General features: G+C 43.7%; 1 protein-coding gene across 2 annotated transcripts in view; it reads left to right on the top strand.

Moving 5' to 3' along the window:
- The window catches only part of QRFPR (pyroglutamylated RFamide peptide receptor), a 200,176-nt gene that overhangs the window by 40,719 nt on the left and 141,930 nt on the right, over positions 1 to 17,527 (top strand). The window lies entirely within an intron of this gene.

The raw sequence follows: 17,527 nt of genomic DNA, 5'->3' as shown, positions 1-17,527 counted from the left end.
GGAAAGGTGATTTTGTTGATATGTTTTCATTGCTTCCATCCTTCAAGGAGCCAGTCAAAGATAAAGGGGAGAAGGAAAAGGAGGAGGATAGAAGAAGGATGGCGGCAATGAAGACATTCAATAATTGGGTGCAAGCATTTTGTATTTTTTCTGCGGTCATGGGTGAAAAATTTCCACATAGATGTGCATTGCTGTTCCAGCACTTAGATATAATTTTAGAAGCGTACCGCAATTTCGGTGGTTCTGCATGGCACATCTATGACGAAATGTTCAGGCAGAAGCTGTCGGTGCACCCATCAGTTAAATGGGGTCAGAAGGATGTGGGGTTATGGATTAATTTGATGATCCCACAAAGAAGTAGACAGGTGCCGGGCAGCACGCCTCCTTCAACGAGTGTGTTTTGTGTGTTTTGCCTTCAACGAGTCACAGTGCAAGTAGCAGTCCAACTGTAAGTACAAGCACGAGTGCTCTCATTGTGGGGGTACCCATTCACTCTCCAGATGTTTCAAGAAGAACGCGTTGTCTTCCCAGCAGCAGCCCTCAGTCAGAGAATCTCTTTCAAAGAGCTTGGACGCCAGTGAAGGTACAAAACATGCGTCCTTGGCTAGAGCTTTACCCAGACAAAGCGAAAGCTGAATTGCTATTTAATGGTTTTACAGTTGGTTTTGAGGTGCCGGAGTTCACTGGTCGGGGCTGCTGCTGGGTGGATAATTTGCGTTCAGTTAATCTGAACCCGTTAGTAGTGCAGGAGAAGATTGACAAGGAGGTCAAGGAAGGTAGAGTGGAGGGGCCGTTTCGGTCCCCTCCTTTTCCTAATTTTAGGTTATCCCCTTTGGGGCTTGTTCCAAAGAAGGAGCCCAACTCTTTTAGATTGATTCACCATCTTTCTTACCCTCTAAAGGGTTCGCTGAATGATTCTGTTGACCCCGGGGCATACTCGGTTGAGTATGCGTCCTTTGATTCTGCTTTAATTTTGTTAAGACAATTTGGTCAGGGCGCTTTGCTTGCCAAAGCAGATATTAAATCAGCTTTCCGGCTACTACCGGATTGTCCTAAGGGTTTTAATTCGTTGGGTTTTCAGTTTAACGGTTGTTTTTATTTTAACAAGGCTTTGCCTATGGGTTTTTCTTTATCTTGTTTTTATTTTGAGAGTTTTTCGACGTTTTTAGAATGGGTGGTTTCTTCTTCATTTAAAGGGGGCGGTTTGCTAAATTATTTAGATGATTTTTTGTTTTTTGGTAGACAGGGCACTAATGATTGTCTAGACATTTTTTCTTGTTTCCTGCGCATTTCTCAGCATTTTGGCATACCTTTGGCGTCAGAGAAAACCGTTCTCCCTTGTAGCAGGTTAGAATTTTTGGGTATCGTAATTGATACTGTTGACATGGTTTTTTATTTACCGGGTGAAAAGATTCAAAGAATGTTACAGTTGATTAATTTTATGTTGTGCAGAAAAAAGACTACCCTTAGAGCACTTCAGAGTTTGCTTGGCTTGTTGGTATTTGCTTCTAAGGTGGTTCCTATGGGTAGAGTGTTTTGTAGGAGATTGTTTTTAGCTACTAGGGGCCTTAAGTCACCTAGAGCGCATATCCGTCTGTCTAGAAGTCTGAGAGAGGACTTATTGTTGTGGTCAGAATTCCTTCAGGTCTTTAATGGTGCTTCGGTGTGGCAGCACGAGTTTGTTGAATATGGATCTCTTGGGGTTTTCACGGATGCAGCTGGGTCTCTCGGCTTCGGAGCTTTTTTCTCAGGACATTGGTGCGCTGAGCCTTGGCATGATTCTTGGGTTAGGGCTGGTTTAGTTAGTAATATTGTTTTGTTAGAATTATTTCCGGTTTTGGTTTCACTAGTGATTTGGGGTGAGCACTTTAGGGACCATAGGATAGTTGTTCATTCTGATAATAAAGGTGTCGTTTTTGCAGTCAACTGTTTGTCTTCAGCTTCCGACCCAGTTATCAAAATTCTTAGGCATTTGGTTTTGATTTGTTTAAAGTTAAATATATGGTTAAAAGCCAAGTATGTTAAAGGAGTGTCCAATGTAATAGCTGATGCATTGTCTCGTTCTCAGTTCTCCAGGTTCCGGGAGTTGGTGCCGGATGCGGATCCAGAAGGGGTAGCTTGTCCGGACCATCTTTGGGAGCTGGTTTGGGACTAGCTGAGCATTATCTACATCAGTCTATTGCTCCTAAGACATGGTCGGACTATAGTAAGGCGTGGAAGTCTTGGTTGCAATTTTGTGTCGACCACGGTCATGATTACCTTAGATCGGATGGGGATTTGGCTATCAGTTTCGTGTCAGGTTTGTTAGCTGAAGACGTGTCGCATAGCCACATCCATAAACAATTGTCGGGTATTTCCTTTTTTCAGAAATGGTTTGGGGTTAAGTCTATTTTGTCGTTTTTTCAGGTTAAGCAGGTTTTGAAGGGGTTAAAGTTGGCCAAATATAGGAGGGATGTTCGACGACCTATTAATTATGGTCTTTTAGAGAAGTTATGTGCTGCTTGTTTTCAGGTTTGTTTTTCCGAGTTTGAGGCGCATTTGTTTTCGACTGCTTTTGTGACTGCATTCTTTGGGGCTTTTCGGATTAGCGAGCTGGTTTCTCCCAACAAGGTTAGTTTGTCCCCTTTGCTGTATACTGATGTGTTTTTGTATGATTGTCTTGTCTCTATTTATGTTTCTCGTTCAAAAACTGACATAGCAGGTAACGGATGTTTTATACGTTTGAACAAAGTAGAAGGCATTTCCTTTTGTCCATGGGGGACTATTTCCAAGTTTTTATCCATTCGTCCTGTTGGTTTTGAAAATTTTTTCATTCACTTGGATGGTTCGCCATTGACAAGAAGTCAGTTTAATGGGGTCTTGAAGAAATGCCTTTGTTTTTTGGGTTTGGGTAATTTTCATTTCAGTTCGCATTCTTTTAGAATTGGTGCTGCCACCGAGGCCTCTTTATGGGGTTTAGATCCGCGGGCTATTAAATCAATTGGTAGGTGGTCGTCGGATAGATATCTGAGTTATGTTCGCCCTAACCTGGTCTTGATTTAATTTTTAGGTCCTTCTGCAAAAGTGGTTTGGATTTTAGGCCATTCTTTTATCCGGTGGGCGGCTAAAAGAGCAGCTTCACGAGTGTATACGTTGAATCTTGGTTTTCAGGAGGAGAACTTCAACATCTTCTGGTGCGGTGTAAGCGGGTTGCAGCTTTGTCATATTTGGGACGTTATTCTGAAGCGTGCTGCTATCTGGCCATACCCGGATATATTTATCCTACATATTGGGGGTAATGATATTGGGAAGGTAAATACGGCAGTCCTTTTTTCCGAGTTAAAGGCTTTATTTCTGGAGCTCCAGTTGGTCTGGCCTTCTTGCTCAGTGGGGTTCTCAGAAATTGTCCCTCGCTTATTATGGGCGTCCAAAGAACTTATATTTTTGGAGCGCATCAGAAGAAGGGTCAATAGAGGTATGGCCCGCTTCATGAGACGGGTGGGTGGTTTTTCCTTTAGGCATGTGGAGCTTGAGGGTTTCATCCCTGGTTTGTATCGTGATGACTTTACGCACCTGTCAGATGTTGGAAATGATATTTTCAATACGGGTCTTCAGACCCTGATTGAAATGGCCGCGGGTCTGGTGGTACATGGATAGTAGGCTATCCATGTTTGTGGGGTGTCACCCAGCTAGGCTGGGCGGACAGGTGGTAAAATTCACATTGGTTTAATATTTATTATTGAGTTTTTTATTATGTTATGTTATTGGTTTTCTTAATAAACGAGGACCGCGGCCTGTTTATCCAATTTAGTGTGTGGTCATCTTTATTTTAGTTTAGTACTTAATGTTAATTATAAAGTGGTCTCCTCCCTGGGTATGGAGGCTAGCCCTCCCATGCTAAGGGCCTGGAGCCTTAAGTGAAGGGCCACATGGGAGGCGCCTCCAGCCCGGGGAGTTGTTGGAATAGGGGTTAATAAAAAAAAAAAAAAAATGATAGATATCAAATGTTTGTTTTACATGCAGCGGGTGCTGATTGGTTGCTCACCTGTAGCTGGGCAGATGTTCCTGGCCAGATGTTCAGCTGGCATGGGATTGGTCGCTGGGCAACGGCGGGAACTCGCTGTGTTTATAAATAAGGATGCTGCCCCTGGTTCCAGTCAGATGCCGGCGAGTCAAGCAAAGAAGAACCCCCCGCCCACCCTCCCTTGTTTTCTTAATGTTCCTTTTGTCGCGGTCGGAGTTTGTTAAGCAGGGTGTCACCCAGCTAGGCTGGGCAGACAGGTGGTAAAATTCACATTGGTTTAATATTTATTATTGAGTTTTTTATTATGTTATGTTATTGGTTTTCTTAATAAACGAGGACCGCGGCCTGTTTATCCAATTTAGTGTGTGGTCATCTTTATTTTAGTTTAGTACTTAATGTTAATTATAAAGTGGTCTCCTCCCTGGGTATGGAGGCTAGCCCTCCCATGCTTCATTTAAAAATACTATAGCTCAGATTTATCAAACTGTGTGACAGAAAAAGTGGAGAGATTTTCCCACAGCGACCAATGATCTCTGGTAAAGTGAAAGCTGAGCTGTGATTGGTTGCTGTGAGAAAATCTCTCCACTTTTTCTCTCACACAGTTTGATAAATTTGGGTCTATAAACCCAAATGGATTAAATATGAAATGTGTATTAATGTTACATTATTCTAAGTTTTGTAATTTTTAAATGCTTTTTCTATTTTTTTTCTAGTTATGATGTAATTTTTTCATCTTTTTCACTGCATAAAATGTATGTATACCATGGTACCATTTAAATCTTTCCAAGTGACAGAATATCTTTGTATTTTATGTATGTAAATCTGAAACACGTCGGTTGTGACTGGCCACAAAGCAATATTCTATTTTGAAAGTCTCTAAATAAAATTTGAATGTTTTACAATTGTATCTGATGGATTCACTTTTCCTTGTTTTCATGAGACTTCTATTTGATATTTATCATCTTTCTCTCTCGTATCAAAATCCATAGAAACTGAAGAAAATATGAGGAAACAAAAAACAACCTCCAAAATAGTGTAATCAATGTCTTTCAAGAGCCATCTATTTTGTCTCAACCTCCTTTTCCCCGCCAATGTTAGTTAAAGGGTTTCTCTGGTGGAAATTATTATTATTGTTTTTTAAATCAACTGGTGCCAGAAAGTTAAACAGATTTGTAAACATAAAAAAATCCTCCAGTACTTATCAGCTGCTGTATGCTCCAGAGGATGTTCTTTTCTCTTTTTAATCTCTTTCCTGTCTGACCAAGTGCTCTTTGCTGACACCTCTGTCCATGTCAGGAACTGTCCAGAACAGGAGCAAATCCCTATAGCAAATCTGTCCTCTTCTAGACAGTTCCTGACATGGACAGAGGTGTCAGCAGAGAGCACAGTTGTCAGACATAGAAGAACTACACAACTTCCTCTGTAGTATACAGCAGCTGATAAGTACTGGAAGGATTAAGAGCACCAGAGTACCCCTTTTATCTGGAAGAGTACTCTTGATAATAGGAGTGAGTGGAGCTTATGCCACTGGTCTCTTGTTGGGTGAGAACTTTGCACAGCTGTCTTTCTGTAGTAAGACAATGCATGAATGGGCCCTTTCACACGGGATGATTATCAGCTGAATTGGCCAGTAATTGACCTTTTTGACATGTCCAACCATCAGCCAATGAATGAGCAGATGCTCATTTTTTCAGCCGATCGCTTGGTTTTAACCTGTAAAAAAATATTTGTTCGTCAGCCACACATCTCCTTAGTGATCTTCGGGAGGCCCTGCCTTTCTGATACCGAGCCATGTAATAGGCTTAATAAACGAGCACCGATCAAGAAGATCATGTCAGGCCTGGCTGTATAATTATAATTAGCCATAATTATAATTAGTCACAACCCTACCCAGGCCTCTAAAGATGGATGGGGCCAGAGGACAGTTTATTCCATTTAGGGTAGGTTCATACATGCTGTATTTTGCTGCCTCATATTTTCCTACCCATTGAAGTCAATGGGTAGCAAAATACACAGCTAATTTTGCTATCCATTGACTTCAATGGGAAGGAAAAAACACAGCAGCAAATACGCAGCAAAATACAGCATGTGTGACCCTATCCATAAGGAACCTGTTCATTATAAGATGGTGGGGTGATCGGTTCTCAATGGTTTCTTTCATGCCTTGAATCTAGTACTCCATCATTTTTGTTTTCTCGCTCCTAGAAATAAAACAGAAAAACTAAAGTGATTACGTAGATGTGCCCTATATTGTTTAAGATGGATTCTTTTATGTATATTTTTTGGGTTTGTCTTAGAAATGAAATGATGTTGTATGCCAGTTATATGGATTTATAGAACATCTATCTCCATGGCCTTCAGACAACTCAGTAGGGAAACCATTCTTTGATGCTGTGACCCAATCTAAAAGATAATAGTCAGTCCTGAAGGTCCTAAACACAGTTACATTCATTCTCTGAGATAGTAATCGCGGCCGTTTGATTCTATAAAATGTGATTACTTTGTGTACTCTGCAGTGTTGAATGGAAAACTTTCCTTTCTGCCTTATCATGTCCTTTTTATTTCTTACTGTTTTCGGAATAAGAGTACATCTAATCCAGGCAATTATACATCAAATGAACATGTCAGATTTGTTATTCTATCCAATGAACATTGTAATGATGTACATGCAAGCATGTGAAATAAATCCAATTCCTTTGGGAAACACGGCAAATGTCCTTTGGCATGTTCCATTTAGTTGTTTCACTTAAGGAATTTAAAGAACAGAGCTTAAATGGGTACTTCGGAGGAAAACAATATATTTTTTTCAAATCAACTAGTGCCAGATAGTTTTACAGATTGGTAAATTAATTATATTTAAAAATCTTAACAATTTCAGTACTTATCAGCTGCTGAATGCTCCAGAGGAAGTTGTATAGTTCTTTCTAGTCTGATCACAGTGCTCTCTGCTACCAACTCTATCCATGTCAGGAACTGTCCAGAGTAGGAACATATCCCCATAGCAAACCTCTCCTGCTCTGGACAGTTCCTGACATGGACAAAGGTGGCAGCAGAGAGCACTGTGGTCAGACTGAAAATAACTACACAAATTCCTCTGGAGCATTCAGCAGCTGATTAGTACTGGAATTATTAAGATTTTTAAATAGAAATAATTTATAAATCTGTATAACTTTCTGGCACCAGTTGATTTGAATTTTTTTTCCCCACAGCAGTGCCCCTTTAAAGCCTAAAGGAAAACTCTGGTGGAAACAAGTGAAAAACAAATATTTTCAAATCAACTGATGCCAGAAAGTTAAACAGATTTGTAATTGACTTCTATTTAAAAATCTTAATCCTTCCAGTACTAAACAGCTTGTAACAACTGTACTCCGGCTGGACACGCCGGCCGTGAGCGATCTCTGTTTATGTCCCAGCTGCTTGCGGGGCTGGGATTCGCATCGCGGGACGTGCTAGCATGCAAATCCCAGCCCGTCACTCACCTCCCTCATCTTCTGCCACTCTATGTCCTCGCAGTCCCAGCGCGCGTTGGAGCTCTTTCACTTAAATGGCCAGTGCTCTCTTAATCAAGTGTCTACACCTGTCCCCTGTCCTTAAATATCAGCTCCTCCCTTGTTTCCCTGCTGGATCTTTGGTTGCTTAGTGCCATAGTGAAGAGTCCTGTGTCCCTATTACCATGTACCTGTTCCTTGCTTCCTTACCTACCCTGCACCTGTGTTACCTGCCCTGACCTTCTGCCATCTTGCCACGTTCTGCCAGTCTCCTTCTGTGCCACGCCACCTCCCAGCTACCTGTGTGGACGAGTCGTGCCAGGGGAAGTGACCTGGGTGCCGCCTGCCACAGCAAGACCATCCCGCTTTGCGGCGGGCTCTGGTGAAAATCAGCGGCACCTTCGACTCCGCTCCCTGGCCTTCGACTCCGCTCCCTGGCACGGCTCACATCATCATCCACACAGGCCCAGAGGATCCACCACCTGCTGTGACCCGTTACAGTAAAATCCGGCCATGGATCCCGCTGGGGTGCCTTTGCCAGATGTCTCGGATCTTTCCACCGTCGTGACTCAGCAGTTGCAGCAGTTAGCCTGTCAGGCGCAACAACTGAATCAACTTTCAGCCATCGTGCAACAGCTCCTTGCCGCTCAGCAGCGACAACAGCAACAGCCACCTGTTCCTGAGCCTCCTTCCTGTGTCTACAGCTTCCTCAAGGACCAAGCTTCATTTGTCCTTGCCTTCAAAGTATGAAGGAGATCCCAAGCTGTGTAGAGGCTTTGTGACACAGTGTTCTATCCATCTTAAACTTTCTTGGAATGCTACCTTTAAAAAAGGACTTTCCTATAGAATCAAGGATGCTCTCACTGCACGAGATTTTCCCACTAACCTAAGCGAACGTATCCATTTAGCCACTTGAATTGATGTGCATTTTGCCGAGAGGCAGGAGGAACTTCCTTTGGAAAAATAACCTGCCCAAACATGGCGTTTACCTCGTCTGGCCCCCGTGTTCCAACATCCATCCCTACTCTCCACTTTGCCTCTTACCAAAGAAGCTATGGAAGGGAACCGTTTTCACTTACCGCAGCAGGAAAAATCCTGTCGACGCAATGAGACTTTGTGCCTATATTGTGCCAGTCCAGAGCACTTTCTCAAAGACTGTTCTATATGTCCTCCGCACCCAGTAGAAAGCTCTCAACTTGGACAAGTAGAAGTGGCTCCCCTAGATGTTAATATTACCTCCCCTCGCTTGACTACCCTGGTTCAAGTATTTTCCTCTGCCAAGACGTCTTTCATCGCTTCTGCTCTTTTGGACTCCGGTTCCGCTGGTAACTTAATTGGTGCCTCCCAGGTCCATAAACACCGTCTTCCAGTGTCTTGTCTTGCCAAGCCCTTCTACATCTCTTGGACAAAATCTGAACTGTATGGTGCAAATTCACACAGAACCCCCCAGTCATGCAAGTAGGAAATTTGCATAAGGAAAAAATTTTCTTCTGTGCGCTACCACATTGTACTTCGGAGCTTCTTCTTGGTCTTCCTTGGCGTCAACGTCATTCTCCACAACTTGACTGGAAATCTGGTGTAATCACTTGTTGGGGACAATATTGCAAAGATCACTGTCTAGTTCTCCCTGTGATATCTTTTGTGTCTGTTAAACTCAGATGTAAAGTCTTGAATTGGGGACATTCTTCCTTGCCAGTTGGTCAACTTAGAAGACAGAAGACTCCACAACAGAAGCCTGCAAGTTCCTTACAGCCTTTGTCCATTCCAAAAAAAACCCTAGTCTCATGTAGTGGGGAACTCTCTGAATTCTAAAGAAGAGGGGGAGACCAAAGGGGGGGGGGGTGGTTACTGAAACAAATGCGCTCTGGCAGGACACATTGGCAGTGAGTGCTCTCTGCTTATGTCCCTGCTGATGGCAGGGCTGGGATTCGCATGGCGGGACGCGCTCGCATGCAAATCCAAGCCCGCCACTCACCTCCCTCATCTTCCGCCTCTCTGTGTCTTCGCAGCCTCGATGCGCGTGCCCCTGCCTCCTAGGGTGCGCGCTCCGAACCTCTTACACTTAAAGGGCCAGTGCTCTCTTAATCAAGTGTCTACACCTGTCCCCTGTCCTTAACCCCTTAACCTGTTGGGGACGAAGGGCGTATGCATACGCCCTTGCGTCCTGGTACTTAAGGAAGAAGGGCGTATCCATACGCCCGTGGGAATTTCGGCCCCCGCCGCGCGCCGGGCGGGGACCGGGCCGGGGTGACTGCTGATATCTATCAGCAGGCACCCCGTGCAAATGCCCAGGGGGGTCATTAGACCCCCCCATGTCGGCGATCGGCGCAAATCGCAAGTGAATTCACACTTGCGATTTGCGCCAATTCCGGGTCATTACGGGTCTATGGTGACGCGGTGACCCGGAATAGAAGGGGGATCGCGGGTGTCCATGACACCTACGATCCCCCTAAAGCGATAGGAGTGAGGTGGCAGAGTTGCCACCCCTCCTATCTCTGCTATTGGTGGTCTAGATGCGACCACCAATAGCAGATCTGGGGCGGAGGGGTTTACTTTCGTTTTCCCCGTCCTGCCCACCCACAATAGGCGGGGCAGAACGGGGAAAACGAAGAGGAGCGGCGCCGGAGTCCACTTACCCCTCCGGAGGCTGCGGAGCGTCGGGGATCGGTGGCGGCGACGTAGATCTGCGGCGGCGTGCGGCAGAAGAGGACGGCTCCCGGATGCGACGGAAGCCGGTGAGTAGTTGCATAGCAACATCTAGAGGGCTACAGTCTGAGACCACTATAGTGGTCTCTAGACTGTAGCCCTCCAGATGTTGCAAAACTACAACTCCCAGCATGCCCAGACAGCTGTTTGCTGTGTGGGCATGCTGGAATTTGTAGTTTTGCAACAGCTGGAGGTCTGCAGTTTAAAGATCACTGCACAGTGATCTCTATACTGCCCTCTAGATCTTGCAAAACTACAACTCCCAGCATGCCCACACAGTTGTTTGCTTTCTGGGCATGCTGGGAGTTGTAGTTTTGCAACATCTGGAGGTCCACAGTTTCGAGATCACTGTTCAGTGGTCTCTAAATTGTAGCACTCCAGATGTTGCAAAACTACAAATTCCAGCATGCCCACACAGCAAACAGCTGTCTTGGCATGCTGGGAGTTGTAGTTGCGTACCTCCAGCTGTTGCATAACTACATCTCCCAGCATGCCCTTCTGATCAGACATGCTGGGAATTGTAGTTTTGCAACAGCTGGAGGCACACTGGTTGGAAAATACTGAGTTAGGTAACAGAACCCAACTCAGTATTTTCCAACCAGTGTGCCTCCAGCTGTTTCAAAACTACAACTCCCAGCATGTACTGACAGACCGTGCATGCTGGGAGTTGTAGTTTTGCAACAGCTGGAGGCTCACTGGTTGGAAAATACTGAGTTAGGTAACTGAAACTAACTGAAGGTTTTCCAACCAGTGTGCCTCCAGCTGTTGCAAAACTACAACTCCCAGCATGTACTGACAGACCGTGCATGCTGGGAGTTGTAGTTTTGAAACAGCTGGAGGTCCCCCCCCCCCGCCATGTGAACGTACAGGGTACATTCACACGGGCGGGTTTACAGCAAGTTTCCTGCTTCAAGTAGGAGCTGCGGCAAATTTTTCGCCGCAGCGCAAATTCCTAGCGGGAAACTTACCGTAACCCGCCAGTGTGAATGTACCCTAAAAACACTACACTACACTACCACCTAATAAAGAGTAAAACACTACATATACACCCCCTTACACTGTCCCCCCCAATAAAAATAAAAAACGTATTGTACAGCTGTGTTTCCAAAACGGAGCCTCCAGCTGTTGCAAAACAACAACTCCCAGCATTTCCGGACAGCCACTGATTGTCCAGGCATGCTGGGAGTTTAGAAACAGCTGGAGGCACTCTGTTTGGGAATCACTGGCGTAGAATACCCCTATGTCCACCCCTGTGCAATCCCTAATTTAGTCCTCAAATGCGCATGGCGCTCTCTCACTTTGGAGCCCTGTCGTATTTCAAGGAAACAGTTTAGGGCCACATATGGGGTATCTCTGTACTCGGGAGAAATTACACTACAAATTTTGGGGGGCTTTTTCTCCTTTTACCCCTTATGAAAAGGAAAAGTTGGGGTCTACACCAGCCTGTTAGTGTAAAAAAAAAAAATGTTTACACTAACATGCTGGTGTTGCCCTTTACTTTTTATTTTCACAAGAGGTAAAAGGAAAAAACAAAAACAAAATTTGTAACACAATTTCTCCTGAGTACGGAAATACCCCAGATGTGGGCGTAAAATGCTCTGCGGGCGCACAACAAGGCTCAGGAGTGAGAGTGCACCATGTACATTTGAGGCCGAAATTGGTGATTTGCACAGGGGTGGCTGACTTTACAGCGGTTCTGACATAAATGCAAAATAATAAATACCCACATGTGACCCCATTTTGGAAACTACACCCCTCACGGAATGTAATAAGGGGTACAGTGAGCATTTACACCCCACAGGGGTCTGACAGATTTTTGGAACAGTGGTCTGTGAAAATGAAAAATGTAATTTTTTTGTTTGCACAGCCCACTGTTCCAAAGATCTGTCAAACGCCAGTGGGGTGTAAATGCTCACTGCACCCCTTATTACATTCCGTGAGGGGTGTAGTTTCCAAAATTGGGTCACATGTGGGGGGGTCCACTGTTCTGGCATCACGGGGGGCTTTGTAAATGCACATGGTCCCCGACTTCCATTCCAAACAAATGATCTCTCTACAAGCTCAATGGCGCTCCTTCTCTTCTGAGCATTGTAGTTCGCTCGCAGTGCACTTGACGTCCACATATGGGGTATTTCCATACTCAGAAGAAATGGGGTTACAAATTTTGGGGGGCATTTTCTCCTATTACCCTTTGTAAAAAAATAAAATTTGGGGAAAAGCCAGCATTTTAGTGGAAAAATATTTTTTTTTCATTTACACATCCTACTTTAACAAAAAGTTGTCAAACACCTGTGGGGTGTTAAGGCTCACCGTACCCCTTGTTACGTTCCTTGAGGGGTGTCGTTTCCCTAATAGTGTGCGATGTGGGGTTTTTTGCTGTCCTGGCACCATAGGGGCTTCCTAAATGGGACATGCCCCCCAAAAACCATTTCAGAAAAACTCGCTCTCCTAAATCCCATTGTTGCTCCTTCGCTTCTGAGCCCTCTAGTGCACCCGCCGAACACTTGACATACACATATGAGGTATTTCCTTACTCGAGAGAAATTGGGTTACAAATTTTGAGAGGATTTTTTTCCTTTTACCCTTTGTAAAAATTCAAAAACTGGGTTTACAAGAACATGCCAGTGTAAAAAATGAAGATTTTGAATTTTCTCCTTCACTTTGCTGCTATTCCTGTGAAACACCTAAAGGGTTAACACACTTACTGATTGTCATTTTGAATACTTTGAGGGGTGCAGTTTTTATAATGGGGTCATTTATCGGGTATTTCTAACCAGAAGACCCTTCAAATCCACTTCAAACCTGAACTGGTCCCTGAAAAATTCCGATTTTGAAAATTTTGCGAAAAATTGGAAAATTGCTGCTGAACTTTGAAGCCCCCTGATGTCTTCCAAAAGTAAAAACTCGTCAATTTTATGATGCAAACATAAAGTAGACAAATTGTATATGTGAATCAATACATAATTTATTTGGAATATCCATATTCCTTATAAGTAGAGAGCTTCGAAGTTAGAAAAATGCAAAATTTTCAAATTTTTCATGAAAGGATGCAAGTATCGCCGAAAATTTACCACTAACATAAAGTAGAATATGTCATGAAAAAACAATCTCGGAATCAAATTTATAAGTAAAAGCATCCCAGAGTTATTAATGTTTAAAGTGACAGTGGTCAGATTTGAAAAAAATGCTCCCGTCCTTAGGGTCATAATGGGCTCCGTCCCCAAGGGGTTAAGGACCAAGGACGTACCGGTACGCCCTTGGTTCTGCTCTCCTGATATAACGCTGGGTTACACAGTAACCCTGCGTCATATCACGGCGGGCCCGGTGTCATAGTGAAGCCGGGACCCGCCTCTAATAGCGCGCAGCGCCGATCGCGGCACCGCACGCTATTAACCCTTTAGCCGCGCGCTCAGAGCTGAGCCGCGAGGCTAAAAGCGAAAGTGAAAGTTGCCGGCTAGCTCAGTCGCGGCTTAGCCGCGGCTATCCCGAACAGCTTACAGGACAGCGGGAGGGCCCCTACCTGCCTCCTCGCTGTCTGATCGCCGAATGACTGCTCAGTGCCTGAGATCCAGCCATGAGCAGTCATGCGGCAGAATCGTTGATCACTGGTTTCTTATGAGAAACCAGTGATCAATGATGAAGATCAGTGTGTGCAGTGTTGTAGGTCCCTATGTGACCTATAACACGGACAAAAAAATGAAAAAAAAGTGAATAAAGATAATTTAACTCCTCCCCTATTAAAAGTTTGAATCACCCCCCTTTTCCAATAAAAAAAAACACAGTGTAAATAAAAATAAAAATAAACATATATGGTATCACCGCGTGCGGAAATGTCCGAATTATAAAAATATATAATTAATTAAACCGCTCGTTCAATGGCGTGCACGCAAAAAAATTCCAAAGTCCAAAATAGTGCATTTGTGGTCACTTTTTATATCATTTTAAAATGAATAAAAAGCGATCAATAAGACTTATCAATGCAAAAATTGTACCGTTAAAAACTTCAGATCACGGCGCAAAAAATTAGCCCTCATACTGTCCCATATACGGAAAAATAAAAAAGTTATAGGGGTCAGAAGATGACAATTTTAAACGTATTAATTTTCCTGCATGTAGTTATGATTTTTTCCAGAAGTCCGACAAAATCAAACCTATATAAGTAGGGTATCATTTTAATTGTATGGACCTACAGAATAAAGTTAAGGTGTCATTTTTACCGAAAAATGTACTAAGTAGAAACGGAAGCCACCAAAAGTTACAAAACGGCGTTTTTTTTTCCAATTTTGTCGCACAATGATTTTTTTTTCCGTTTCACCGTAGATTTTTGGGCAAAATGAATGACATCATTACAAAGTAGAATTGGTGGCGCAAAAAATAAGCCATCATATGGATTTTTAGGTGCAAAATTGAAAGAGTTATGATTTTTTAAGGCAAGGAGCAAAAAACGAAAATGCAAAAACGGAAAAAAACCCGGTCCTTAAGGGGTTAAATATCAGCTCCTCCCTTGTTTCCCTGCCGGATCTTTGGTTGCCTAGTGCTATAGTAAAAGTCCTGTGTCCCTGTTACCGTGTACCTGTTCCTTGCTACCTTACCTACCCAGCACCTGTGTTACCTGCCCTGACCTTCTGCCATCTTGCCATGTCCTGCCAGTCTCCTTCTGTGCCACGCCACCTCCCAGCTACCTGTGTGGACAAGTCGTGCCAGGGGTAGCGACCTGGGTGCCGTCTGCCGCAGCAAGACCATCCCGCTTTGCGTTGGGCTCTGGTGAAAACCAGCGACACCTTAGACTCCGCTCCCTGCCACGGCTCACGTCATCATACACACAGGTCCAGAGGATCCACCACCTGCCGTGACCTGTTACACAGCTGTTGCATACTACTGAAAAAATTGTGAAGTTCTTTCCAGTCTGACAACAGTGTTCTCTGCTGACAACTCTGTCCATGCCAGGAACTGTCCAGATTAGAAGCATATCCCCATAGAAAACCTCTCCTGCTCTGGACAATTCCTGACATGGACAGAGGTGTCAGCAGAAAGCACTCTGGTCAGACTGGAAAGAACGTCACAAATTTCTCCATAGTTTATCTGTAGTATTCAGCAGCTGATAAGAACTGGAAGGGTTAAGATTTTTAAATAGAAGCAATTTATAAATCTGTTTAACTGGCATCAGTTGATTTGAAAAATCTTCCCCTTTAAAGAAGAACACATGAATAAACTGCTCACATGACCCTAGCATATTCTTAAACAGTACACATTTCATTGTTTTTGACCCATGGCATAATGCCAAAAAAGATGTGGAAAGCCTTGTGAAAGTCATCTCCTCTTCTAAACATAATCAGAATGTTTCCAGTGCTGTGCTTCCAAAAGTCAGTGTTGTCGTAAAGGCACTAAAAAGGTGAATATCAACATCAATGTTCATATCAATATGTTCATATTTATATTAAGTAGTTAAGATATGAACATTGATGTGAATTATAGTTTTGATCTACTAAAAGGAAATATGCAGACATAATAACTTATCCCCTATCCACAGGATAGGGGATAAGTGTCTGATTGCTGGGGGTCTGACCGCTGGGACCCCCTGCGATCATCTGCATGGGGCCCTGGCTCTCCCCGAGCATGATGACACTGGCAGCATGCCTCCTCCATGTATCTCTATGGGAGAGGCAGGGATGCAGCGTTGGTGCCTCCCCGCCTCTCCCATAGAGCTACTGAGGTCAACGCTACGCGCATTAGCCGCTTGCACAGAGTGGCAATGGCGGGGCCCGTTTGGGAGATCGTGGGGGGTCCCAGCGGTTGGACCCCCCGCGATCAAACACTTATCCCCTATTCTTTGGTGTCCATTAATGTCTCCATTGCTGACTGGTGAGAACATTGGACCAAAGCATTGTCTTCCTAAGATCATTTCTCCAAAGTAAGAGACTTTTATCGATTGTTTCTGAAAGTTTTGATTCAGAAAGTTTGGAAAGTTTTGATTAGAAATTGTGATTATAGAGCTTGTTCTCTTTTTTCTTTATTTTTCCTTTTATAACCTATAATAAAAAAATTAAAAAAATAAGTTAGGTTCGAATCTGATCTCTTTAACCCCTTAAATTCTCAGGTTGCTGAGAATGAGGGTCCAGAAATCCCTATTTCTGGTCATAAACAGGGTGAGCATGTGGGTTCCCATGTAACATACTTTTGTGACCCTTCTGATTTCAGTTAATATGACTGGTCATAAAAGTAAGAAAAAAGCCATTTTTACGGAATAACCCCTTTCACAATGTAAAATCAGTGGTGATCAGGCACGACTGGTAGCAGTGAACAGCGCAACATTTCCTTCTCACTGACCAATAGCATTACATTACCAACACTAGAGAAGGTGTACTAGGGTATTCTCATTACCCGGTGAAATTAACTTTAAGGTCTTAAATTACAAATATATTTAAACTTAAAGGAAAACTGTCAGATTGCTCTCCCCGCACAAACCAGCAGTACTGGGGGATGCTTACTGTGCCCGGATCCACCCGGCCGATATCTTCGTTTTTCCCTATATGCTAATTAAGTGCTAACTGGCACAGGCGCCGTTAACTGGCACTCTGACGTCACCACTGCCGGCCGCAGCATCACCCAGCTCATCAATATTCCTCCCCTCCCTCCGCCTCTCCCTCTTCATTACAGAGCGGGGAGAAGAGGGAGAGGTGGAGGGAGGAGAGGAATATTGTAGAGCTGGGCGATGATGTCAGCGGTGATGTCAGAGTGCCAGTTAACGCCGCCTGTGCCAGTTAGCACTTAATTAGCATTTAGGGAAAAATGAAGATAACGGGCAGATCCGGGCACAGTAAGCATCAAACTGATCAGCGTCCCCCGCACATCAACCAGTAATTCTGGTTAGTGCGGGGGGAGCAAGCTTGCAGTTTTCCTTTAAAGTGCCTAAAACTATATCTTTATTCTAAGTTACCATAAAAACACACCTAAATAAGAGTGTTATACAATCACCAATAAAATGCTCCTGATAAAATTACTCCACAATCAATGATAATGGAGTAGGTAAGTAACAGTACAAGGTTTAGATATTCTTATATATATGGAATGATATGGCCATATACTGTATTAAGTAGACCTTAATTTTAAATGCCAAGACCTCATGTACAATAAATCTCTCCCAACATGTTTCTGTCAGTGCAAAATGTGAAAAAGCAGCATTGACGTCATCAATAGTGATGAGCGCATTGTCCATACTCGAATTTGCGATATTTCACGAATATATAGATGAATATTCGTCCTATATTCGCGAATTTACCGTATTCTTTATATTTGCATTTGTGTATATTCGCATATTCGCGTATTCGAG

This window comes from Hyla sarda, chromosome 4 (assembly GCF_029499605.1).
Source record: "Hyla sarda isolate aHylSar1 chromosome 4, aHylSar1.hap1, whole genome shotgun sequence".
Lineage (NCBI taxonomy): Eukaryota > Metazoa > Chordata > Amphibia > Anura > Hylidae > Hyla > Hyla sarda.
The sequence above is the reverse complement of the archived record's forward strand: the minus strand, read 5'-3'. Positions and strand labels throughout refer to the sequence as shown.